This window comes from Thermobia domestica, chromosome 2, assembly GCF_964235325.1.
Source record: "Thermobia domestica chromosome 2, izTheDome1.hap1.1, whole genome shotgun sequence".
Lineage (NCBI taxonomy): Eukaryota > Metazoa > Arthropoda > Insecta > Zygentoma > Lepismatidae > Thermobia > Thermobia domestica.
The window spans coordinates 326,287,941-326,299,688 of NC_137455.1; positions in this window are offsets into that span (position 1 = coordinate 326,287,941).

Sequence of the window (11,748 nt, forward strand, 5' to 3'; positions counted from 1 at the left end):
AAACATTGACTTGTGTTTAGCACCATTTACTTACCGTTATTGAGTTATTTGTAATTAACAATACCACTTGGATTCAGCGAAATTAAGATAAGGATATAGAGGTTTTGTGTTTTAGATATGGATGCGGCAATTAAGGTTGTGATGGTGTATATAACGTATTTATAAAATAAATAATGTACCGAAGTGTGTGGATCGTAGCTATATCCAGTTAGTGTTTGAACGTGGATATCTGTCTGCTTAACCATCGCTGACTTTTATTATTTCTACAACTAATGATGAATTGTCAGAAATTCACTGAGAGAAAGATGAAATGAATTTCAATTCAGTACGCAAGTCTTGGATTGGAAATTCTCCTACTTCATTAATTTAATTGCTCAATAGCATGCTGGTGAATTAAAGAGTTCAAAAAGAAATGGATGTACTCACTCATTACGTGGTTAGAGATGTATTTTTTCTCAAAAATATTCTGAAGCAGAAAGTACAACCTTATTAAGGCTTTTATTGTTACCTGAAGCCATACACCTTAACCAATCATCACAAATCTTGCATTCTCAGTCATGACATAATTTGCATCCTCATGCAAATTGAAATTGTTTCACTGGTAAAATATTTCCAAGAAATTTTCTTTATCCAAGTTCTTCTATCAAATATTCTGCTTATGGTTCCACCCTACAGGCGAAAGGCCACTTACTTGTCCAACTACATTTGATGAATCAGGATTCCAAAAGCAATATTCTGGAAAGTTCAAAGAAATAGAAGAAATAGTTATGACAGTGAACACAGTTTAGACTGATGTAAAATATAATCTGCTGGAATTTATATCACAGAAGAATATAGTCTCCCTACTCAATAAGGTGACATCGTAATGATCCAACAAAACTGAACACTGTTAGTTGACGGCGAGCTATCGTACAAGTGACTTGATGGTCAATTCGCGGTGTAACACAACAACAGCTCTACGTGATATCAACAGACCAAAGAAATATGATATATATTGGGCAATAAAAACTACAAGGGCTGCTTATCATAGAGTAAAAGAATCCTACGGTTGCCATAGGAGACACAAACATATTCATAAGAACAAAAATCAAGAGGATAAGTTTGCAATCATCAATGCTACTTCAACTAACGTCGTCCCTTTTTTAGGTCGAACTTGATTAACGGAATATGCTTACGTTTCTTTTCATTTCAAGGGTAGATGCATTGAAGATGTTGTTAAATCTAATCACACAATGAAGGCTCAATGACAGCTGATGAGTAAGGCTAACAGATATGTTTTTGCATGTATACTGTTTGCACGTCTGTGCAGGTAAGGCTAACGACTAGGGCTACTCGGAAAGAATGAAGACGGCCTAATTACATTAGGAATCATTTTATTGTCCGTACTAACACTACAGAGTTGAATATATTTTTTCTATAATCAGTTCTCTTTACTGTGTTTGCTGCGTAATGATGTTAAAATAGCATTAGAGTATCGTTACCTCAATTTACGAGATCATAATAGACATATTGTGGCTCCAGTGCAAATTGATGACACGAGCAGTCATATAATACGTCCGACCCATAACATAGCTTCATATATATATATATATATATATATATATATATATATATATATATATATATATATATATATATATATACCAGGTGTGTTAGTTGAAGTTTGCCGGTTTTACCGTTAAATGTCTCTAGCAATATGTATACATGTCTATGATGCGGCATGTACGTCATTTGTAGACCTTCAAAGCTACACAAGTCGCATTCGACTAACAGAATAGCGTCAGAGTTGTTTACCTCAGTGAATATGGCGAGTTTCGTTCCAAGTAAATCGCATTTGCGGCATGCATTGCTGTTCTTATTTCATCAAAAGAAAAAAGCAGCTGAAGCTCATCGGTTGCTGGTAGAAACCTACGGTGAACACGCTCCAGTGATTAGAACATGCGAGACATGGTTTCGTCAATTTAAAAGTGGAGATTTCGATTTGACAGACAAGGAACATCCCGGTGCAGCGGTGCAAGTTCAAAGACGAGGAATTGCAGGCGTTATTAGACGAAGACCCAACCCAATCGCAAGCAACATTAGCACAAACACTAAATATGACTCGAGGAGCAATTTCCCAACGTTTAAAAGCCATGGGAAAGATCCAGAAGTATGGAAAATGGGTGCCACACCAACTGACGGATAGACAAATGGAAAAGCGAAAAACCGTGTGTGAAATCCTGCTTCAACGGTTCGAAAGGAAATCATTTTTGCATCGAATTGTCACGGAGGACGAAAAATGGATTTATTTTGAGAACCCGAAGCGAAAAAAAATCATGGCTTGCACCTGGTGAAGCCGGCCCATCGACGGCAAGGCCAAATCGCTTTGGCCGCAAGACAATGCTCTGTGTTTGGTGGGACCAGTGTGATGTGGTGTACTACGAGTTATTAAGACCTGGTGAAACAGTGAATACGGATCGCTATAGACAACAAATTATTAATTTGAATCGTGCGTTGATCGAAAAACGGCTGGAATGGGCCCGAAGACATGGCAAGGTTATTATGCAACATGACAACGCGCCGTCTCATACCGCTAAACTGGTGCAGAACACATTAAAGCACTTAATTGGGAAATATTACCGCACCCGCTGTACTCTCCAGATCTCGCTCTGTCGGACTATCACCTTTTCGCCTCGATGGGACTCTCACTTGCAGAGCAGCACTTCGCTAATTTTGAAGACGTCGAAAAATGGCTCGTCGAATGGTTTGGCTCGAAAGAGAAAAAGTTTTTTTTGGGATGGTATCCATGATTTGCCTAAAAGATGGGCAAAGTGTGTAGAATCCAATGGTCATTATTTTGAATAAAGAAATTGTGAGATTCTCTGAATATTCAGTGTTTTCTGTCTCGAAAAAACCGGCAAATTTCAACTAACACACCTGGTATATGTATATATCCAATTAGAAAGGTAACCAAGAAAGTTCTGTCGCCTTTTGTGGAGATCCGTGTGCAATTGGCCCTCACACCGTGAGTTGAATGCAAACGAAGATAAAGAGAATATACCCAGTTATTTGTGTGGGTATATCCAACAATACTACCTCGTTGTGGCAGATCAGTTACGCTGTGAACTTGCGTAAGGACAGAGTGAAAATGGGACCTCAACAGAGGATCATAAGGGTGTGTTGCTGTACGAGTTCAAAGTGGTGTCAAACGTCGCTCCAGGGCGGAAAAAATGCCAGGCATTTGGTAAGAGTGTCGTGACTACGCATACAGTGCAGAATTGCTTTGGTAAGTTTAAGGACGTTTAAAAAACACTCGAAGACACAACACGTGCCGGAAGACAAACTCATATACAAATTGGAGATTTTCAGGCACCAATTGAGGCGAACAGTGGCCAGACATGTGTGGAACTTGGACTAAAATTCAGTGTGAGTAGAAAAAATACATTTGGCAGCACCTCCATCAACTTGGGAAGCACTACAATTTGGGTCGATGGGTCCCACACGATTTAACTCCGGGCCAGAAGGTAACGCAAGCAGACACCTATTTCTTTGCTGCCTCGTATGAGGAAGAAGCCATTTCTGGACAGGGCGTTAACATGTGATGAGAAGTGGTTCTTGTACTAAGCTCCACAGCGCCGTGATCATTGGTAGGTATCCCATGAGTCGTTTAGAAAAGAACCGAAACCAGCACTGCACCAGAAGAAGGTCCTCCTGTGTGTTTCGAGGACTGCTCACTGTATCGTGCATCGGGAACTGTTAACAGCTGGTCAAAGCATCAATGCATCTGTGTACTGTTGACAGTAGAGCCATGTTCAAGAAAAACTGATAACTCTAGAGGCAGCGCTTCTAAATTGCAAAGGAGTCGTCCTGTCATAGGACAATGCAAGCCCCACCTGGCTAGGATGACCAGGATACCATTCTACGCCTTGCATGCGAATCATTTTTGCAACCACCATACTCCACGGAAATTGCATTTTCCGGTTATTACCTATTCTATTCCTTGAAAAATCACCTTAGAGGAGGCCTGTTGAATTCCATAGTAAAGATGCGAAATGAAAAATGCACTTTCTTTCTTTCACGGCCTTCCAAGTTCTACCGCAATGGAACCTATGGCCTTTCAAAACGTTGGCGGAAGGTTTTCGATGTTCATAAGGCTATTTTTGATCTTCCAAGTACGTCTTGGGTGTCATATCGATATTCGAAAATGGTGGATGAAAAGCGATAGAACTTTCTTGGTTATGTTTATATTTATACATTTAATACTCTTTATCATATTGATATATGTATCGCAGCACATTGACATAAAGAAACTGCCGTCTGATCACAATAACGTAATAGTGACCTGCATAACATATAAATGATAAACGAACGATGTAAAGATTACGTTACGGATAGTGTAAGACATAATTTTTGACATACTAAGATACAATTTAATAGATCTACATTCAAAGAAAGTTCAGTAACGGAATTCAGTAGGATTCAGGATTTCAATGCATTCGCACATAGCCATTTTACATTACTTTTTCTTCCGCAATACTCAACATACCATGCCATTCATAACTTGCATGCTTTCAAATTCAATTGTTTGTAGATGATGTTTGAGTTGAAAATTCCTATCAGCTACCGAAAAGATGACACAAGCCTTTTAACAACAACACACCCAGATGACATTGTGAAACCTATTGCGTACATGACGCTTGCATTGTCGCTCTTTATATTCCTTGGTGAATATGTTGTTTTCCGAAGAGCAAAAAAAAAAAAAAAAAAAAAAAATATTGCTGAACACTGTTTTGTGGTAAACTGAAAATAAACATTTGTTTCTCGAAATGCCATTACGCTTTCATAAATTGGATTTTGGTGTGCCATATAACGTCCTCTCGTAGTAGGGCCCATTTTCTTTGAAATTATAGTGAGCAGTATTGTGTATTAATATATAATTACACAGTTCTACCAGGACAGTGCTACATGTAGCACATATAGCGAGGCGATGCATTTCTTGCGGATGTTATTTGGATGATGTCTCCCACGTTCATCCTATTTGATGTTCTCTAATTTTTTCTTGTGGGGTTTCCTTAAAGGTCACATAAACTGGAGGAACTAACGTAGAAGATAAAAAATCGAGATTAACAACATCAAAGAAAATGTGCTTTACAAAGTAGGCCCAAAAACAGTCTATACTGACATTAGTGAATTAGGAAGACATTTTGAGCATATGTTGTGAAAATATACATTAACAACATTACAACGATATTGTCTATCTTTGAAAATACTTTCTGGGCATTGTTTATAGTTACGGGCAAATGTGCTATTTTGAAGGCACAGGCACTTAAGAAGAACAAGAAAAAAATAGAAACAAATAATTCACTCCAATCGCTATTGAAACAAGTGGTGCTTGGGGTGCAAGAAGTCTTGAATTCATTAGGGAGGTAGGAAGACGCATTTCTTGTATTTCTGGCGAAGTTCGCTCCACATCTTATTTAATACAGCGGATATCCGTTTCTATCCAACGTGGTAACGTCTCGTCGGTCCTGGGCAATTTACCACCTGGCAAGGAACTGGATGAAGTGTTTCTACTCTGAGGGACTATAGTTTTTCTTTTGACGTTATAATTACATAATTATTTCTGATTTAATATTTCTTGTTTCCGACCATGAATTGACAATACAATAATTATTATATTTATTCGCGATCACACAATTGTTACGTATTAATAATTTAAAATTATAAACTGAAATAATTAAAATTATACAATAATTTAAATATTTGTATTCTATCGAGTAAATTTCGTAATTTCCTTGCTATGAAGATTTGTTTATCCGTTTAATGTCGTTGCTGTGGTGACTGAAAAAGATACATGTATCGAAGAACCATCTTCTGTAATCTGAATGTATAATATTTTAATGTGGTGAACGAGATATAATTTACAATATGAATATTTGAAGTGCATAACTGTGTTGAATAATTCTAGATAATCCTGTGAACTGTATAAACATTTAGAATCAAGGAATATGTAACGCAGCTCACGAAAGAAATTAACGTTATATATTTTAATGGTGCCGAAACCGGAACCTTGGAGATCAGTTTGAAGTATTAGTAAACTATCCCTCAGCATCACGGGTTATCCATTGCTACGAAATAAAAGGAAACAATTAGAGAAGACCTACAATGAACGTGAATACAGGAGTTGAAGAAGTTTATATTCCAGACAGCGAGACTTAAACAGATGTAATTAAACATTTACGACAACTAGGAGAGCAAATGAATTCCACGTCACAACAGATGGATACCAAATTGGAAAGAGGGACGCAAAACTTTGATACCAGATTGGAACAAGTGGCTCAGGAAATAGGACAACAAATGGATTTCACATTGGACACCAGATTGGAACAAGTGAAAAAACAACTAGGACACCAGTTGGATTTCAGTTTGGAACAGATAAATACCAAATTGGAAGTAAGTGACAATAGGATGAAACATATTATTCTTAGCTTTCCATTGGTGAGAAGTATTGTTGACATAGTCGAAACACAAGTCAACGAACATGCCAATCAAATTCGAAGACTGCAAGAAGAGATTCATACCGTTAAAGAGAAAATCAGTGCGAATAACTGTAATCCTGATCCTGTCCTCAATGTTTTGTATGATGAACGTAGGAGACCTGAGTTAAGATACTGAGAAAAAGACAACTCATCAGAAATCTATTCTGACAAGGAGAACAGCATCTTAAATACTGAGAAAGAGGAAAGATGATCACGTCACAGGAATCACACACACATAAAACGACATCTAAGGAATTTTATTAATAATAATAATCGCGTGAAATTCAATGAAATAAGGTCATTAACTAAATCCAGTGGAAGATCAGAAAATATCATAGCGAGTACGTTCCTAGAGAAATTTGAGGAAGAATGCAAGTTATTTGGCATAGATAAGGCCCCTTTCCTTACAATCTTACCGCATATTTTGTTACCACCCTGTTCTCTATGGTACAAAGCAATGATAGGTAGTTTCCGTAACTATTCAGATTTTAAAAATGCATTGTTAGCTAATTTCAAGAACGACTTTATGTTAGCAGTCAGTGATTCCCAAATAAGGAATTGACATATTGATCCAAAAGTGGATAAAAGCCTTATCGATTTTGTAATCTCAGCGTATAATGAGTTGAAACAAATCAATCCTTAACATTACGTTTTATGGCATCAGCAAAAGCATTACTACAGTTTAAGCTTCAGCAAGTATTGATTTCGTCGCAATGTATAAATCTCAATCATTTAATAATGATTCTTCCAAATTATGAAAATCAGATTAGATTGAAAAATGTTAGTAATAGCAATCAAGCCAACTATATTCCTGTTCAAAATATACATGTTAGAGAGGATTGTAATCATAGTACGAGAGGTAATTTTACATTTACTCGTAACAACAACACGACAGAACCTAACATGAGAAATGCAAATAGTAATAGTACCATTCCTAGAAATAATGTAAATAATCGAGCTAATTTCTCACGAACTGCCAGATTTCGTAATAATTACATAAGTGGCAGAAATTTTCGAAATAGGAACAGAAGATCTGGTGAAGTAAATAACATATAGGACTGTACACAAATTGTGCCATTCAATGTATCCTAATCGAATCTTTGGTAATGTCATTTAATGAGTTGAAGTTATGGTGGTCAAAAACATCCCAAAAATAAATGGAGGCAATTAGTTGAAACGCTAGTTAATTCGGAAATCTTATATAAGATTAATATCGAAGTTTCAGATTAATCATTAGTGTAAACAATTCTTCACTGTGTGGTCTTTTTGTGATACTAATTAGTTCTTGTTTTCTTTCACTTTGTTGTTATGATTTCTTTGTAATTTTTATTTCTTTCACATTCTATGCAATTACGTATATGCATCGATACAAATATTGTCTATGAAGTTTATGCTCACTATGCCCGAATAAATAAAATAGATTGTGTTTCAGCTTATACTAATTTTATTGTTAATGTGCATAAATGGTATTGAGTTAAAGAGCCTATTTAGTACCTAAAAATAATCAACGAATTTGTCATATTTTCAATGTCTTGCTCGTCGGTAATATTACAAAATTAGAATGAAATTGATCACTAAATAAATATAAAAATGATAAGGAGATAAAATGAAAATAATATATTATGTTATGAATTGTAATTTTTATATATACGAATTCTATTCAAAAAGTAAGGCAACTTTTGATATGAAATGTCTAATGGTCCAGGATTCTTACTTAATTGTGATCAATTTAAAGGAGTCCCATAGTTCGGGAGCCATTATACAACGATAATGTCAATGTTTGTAAATACGTTCTGAGTATTGTTTATAATTACGTGGAGAAGTGCTATTTTGAAGGCACAAGCACTTAAGAGGAAGAAGAAGAAGAAGAAGAAAAATAGAAAGAAATAATATAAATATTTGTATTCAATCGAGAGATATTCTTAATTTGGTTGCTATGACGATTTGTTTATCTCTATAATACCGCTGCTATGGTGACTTAAAAAGATAGATCTAACGAAGAACCATTTTCTGTACTCTAAATGTATAATATTTTAATGTGGCGAACGAGATATAAGTTGAAATATAATAATATATATTTGAAGCGCATAACTGTGTTGAGTTATTCTAGATAATCTTGTGAACTGTATAAACATTTAGAATCAACTAATATAGCTGACGTAAGAAATGAGCGTTACAGGAGTTCATATGCTATTAAATATATAATATAATATGAAATAGTATTAAGTATTATTATTATTAATGTCTGTTTTTATTATTATTTTGATATGTACGACGTTTGGATTACCCGTTACTTTAACTCAACTAAGTCAGGTTATTTATACATAGCTGACAATATTGAACACTTATTCAATTATAATATGAATAAATTCAATTCGGTATTACTATCGCACATTTCTAAGACAATTCGAACTACTTTTTCAAGATTAGTAATAATATATATTAAAACAAAGAACAACATGGCATCAAACTTGTGTCATTGGCGCCAATATCTAATAGTGAGTGCAGATAAAGGAAATATCAGCGTTGAATATACCTTAGGATAAATTATTACTACATACTGAGAACATTATCAAGAAACCCCAATAGCCTAAAAGCACTAAGCTCCCAAATGAAATATTATGGTATAACGGACAGGAAGTGGCCCGTTACAAGCCATGGAGAAACTTCATTATTTTGATTTTAAGTATTAGAATAGTGTGTTGTAGTTGATACAGACCACAGACATCTACTTTACCGATAATAGTTTTATTGACGAGTGTGAAATGAATGGTACTTCAGCTGCTTGGATACTCAAGTATTATTGTATGCTATTTTATTGGAAAGTTACACGAAACGGAAGAAAGAGAAAATGAGAATTTAATTGTACATTTTATGAGGTTAGCAAATATTGATTTGAGTTTGATGCCAGATACTTCGATTAGTACTAGAAAATGAAATGAATTTACTTGCTATTGTGTAGCATCTGGCAGTACTTTTGGCAACAAATTTTATTTTGTCGTGTTGACCTATGGATATTGGTAGTTGAATATCTGTAACAGTGAGAAACTGTTAAAAGTATTAACGGAATCAATGACCAACTAACAATGAAAGAAATGGAAAATCAGTTAAACTTTATGGGTGCAATTTTGTCATAAATTTAGTAGCAAAATTGGGAGACACGCTAAGAAAATGAATTTCCATTGCTTAGTATATCATGTAGGAAGTACTGTATGAACCGGATGAAATAATGTGATTGAATTTCTCGTTTTAGGAGGAAAACGTCCACTGCGACAACAGTCTACGTTGTAGAATGTTCAGACAGTTTCATCTTTCTGCACGAGAAATGACTGACGAAAGGTATATTGGTATACGACATTTCCATCAAAATTGGTACGTAGAATTTTAGACAGGTGACATCAGTACAACAAATTTCTAAACTTTAAATTTTTGATTGTGTGTTCAAAGTATGTTTAAGTTTTCTTACCTTGTAGAGTCCATATGCACTGGTCCTTCTTAACATTTTCTTAATGAATGAAAGTTTATCTAGGATTGTTTTCCTAATTAAGAAGTTATCCATTAATTTGAAATAGTGTAAGATATTAAGGGGAATGTAGTATGGCACGCTTCCAGCCATTGCAAGCTCAAAAGCGTCATCGATAAGAGAAATTTTAGTCAACAAAGTATCGTTGTTGGTATTTACTAAAAACCTCTCGAATAAAAGTTTCCAATTAGTTTGATCATATCTCACTCTATATAAACCTAAAAAGAGACAAATATTTAATGGTGTTGAATGGTTTTAACTTTAGGAAGGCATATTATACCAATAAACTATGAAATATTATTAACGAGAAGTGTTAGTATTAACCCATTTGTTCCTAGTGTCCTACTAGGACGCTAATGTTTTCGAAAACTTTATTAATATTTTTTTTAGGATTGTTGACGCGAGCTTGTAGTTGTATGATAAAAAAGGAATTGTTCTTTAATTTTGATTTGCCAACATTTAAGACTAGCATGTGTGTCTCATCTCGAGGGATCGTGAAGTTGGCATTGAGAATTTGTCAACATGTCTTGTCAAGAAACTTAAGATTTTAGATCAAAATATAAGTGGTAAATTGTTTAGATTGGTGTTTTTGATTTTTTTGAGACATCAGTCTATTTTTACATACAAGTTCTTTACTGCGTAATAATTTATTGTTTATAAGGCATGCCTAGAAACATGAGTGTACTACATGTAGAACGCTAGGAAAATATAGTGCTATCGACCAATTTTACTGGTATTCTGTATGTAGGACGCTAAGAGGAAATGGTTTTATGAAATTTGTAGTTTTGAATAGGGTCTACAACTTGGTCCATAGTCAGTTGCATTATAGCGAACCCATCCCTCTAACTTGCGTGCTGCCTAGTCATGGGTAAAGTCCTGAGAAAATATTTTTCGGGAATATTCCCAGAAAATACTACCGGGAAGATTCCGGGAATTTATTTACAAACGCAAAGAAAATTGTATTATATTATTATATTACGATTTCAAAATAAAATTCGTTTTTACTACAAAATACTTATTACCTTTGTCTTCAGAGGATTCTTTAAAGTGTATATTCTGAGCTGTATTACCTTATTTTTTTATTATTTTATTCTATTTAGAGACTACGCATAAATGTATGTTTACTTACAATATATTTTATTAAGTAAATATGTACTAGGGAAAGCACTTGGTGTAGAAATTCCACATACGTTTACACAGCTGAAACAGTTTAAATTTATATGTAAATGGGTTTTCTAAACTTGAATACTACTATTATAATCATAAAAATTTCCAAACATTATAAACAAATTAGGTTGGTAACTGCCAGAAAACATACGTAGTCTGTTGAAAATTTTGCAAAGTTGCCAGTGGATGGAATGGCATATATACAGAATGTTGATTTGAAGTATAGTGCTTTATTACTGTATTCTTAGTGTCTACTACTAAATGTCATAATTTAAGAAGTCATGCTATTTCGAACAATATACACGGTGTCACAAAAATTCGCCAACAAAGCTTGGTACATGAATACACCGTAAAAGGAAAAAAAAACAAATGATAATTAAAAGAGGTTGGGAAAGAACGATACTAATGAAAGATCCTGAAAAGCAACCCTAATTTTGATATGTAAACTTTATATTTTAAAAGTATATGTACTGAAGTGTACAGAGATTTCTTTATTCAATACCTGATTCTTTCTCAGAGAGCCAAATTCGAACCAGTGAC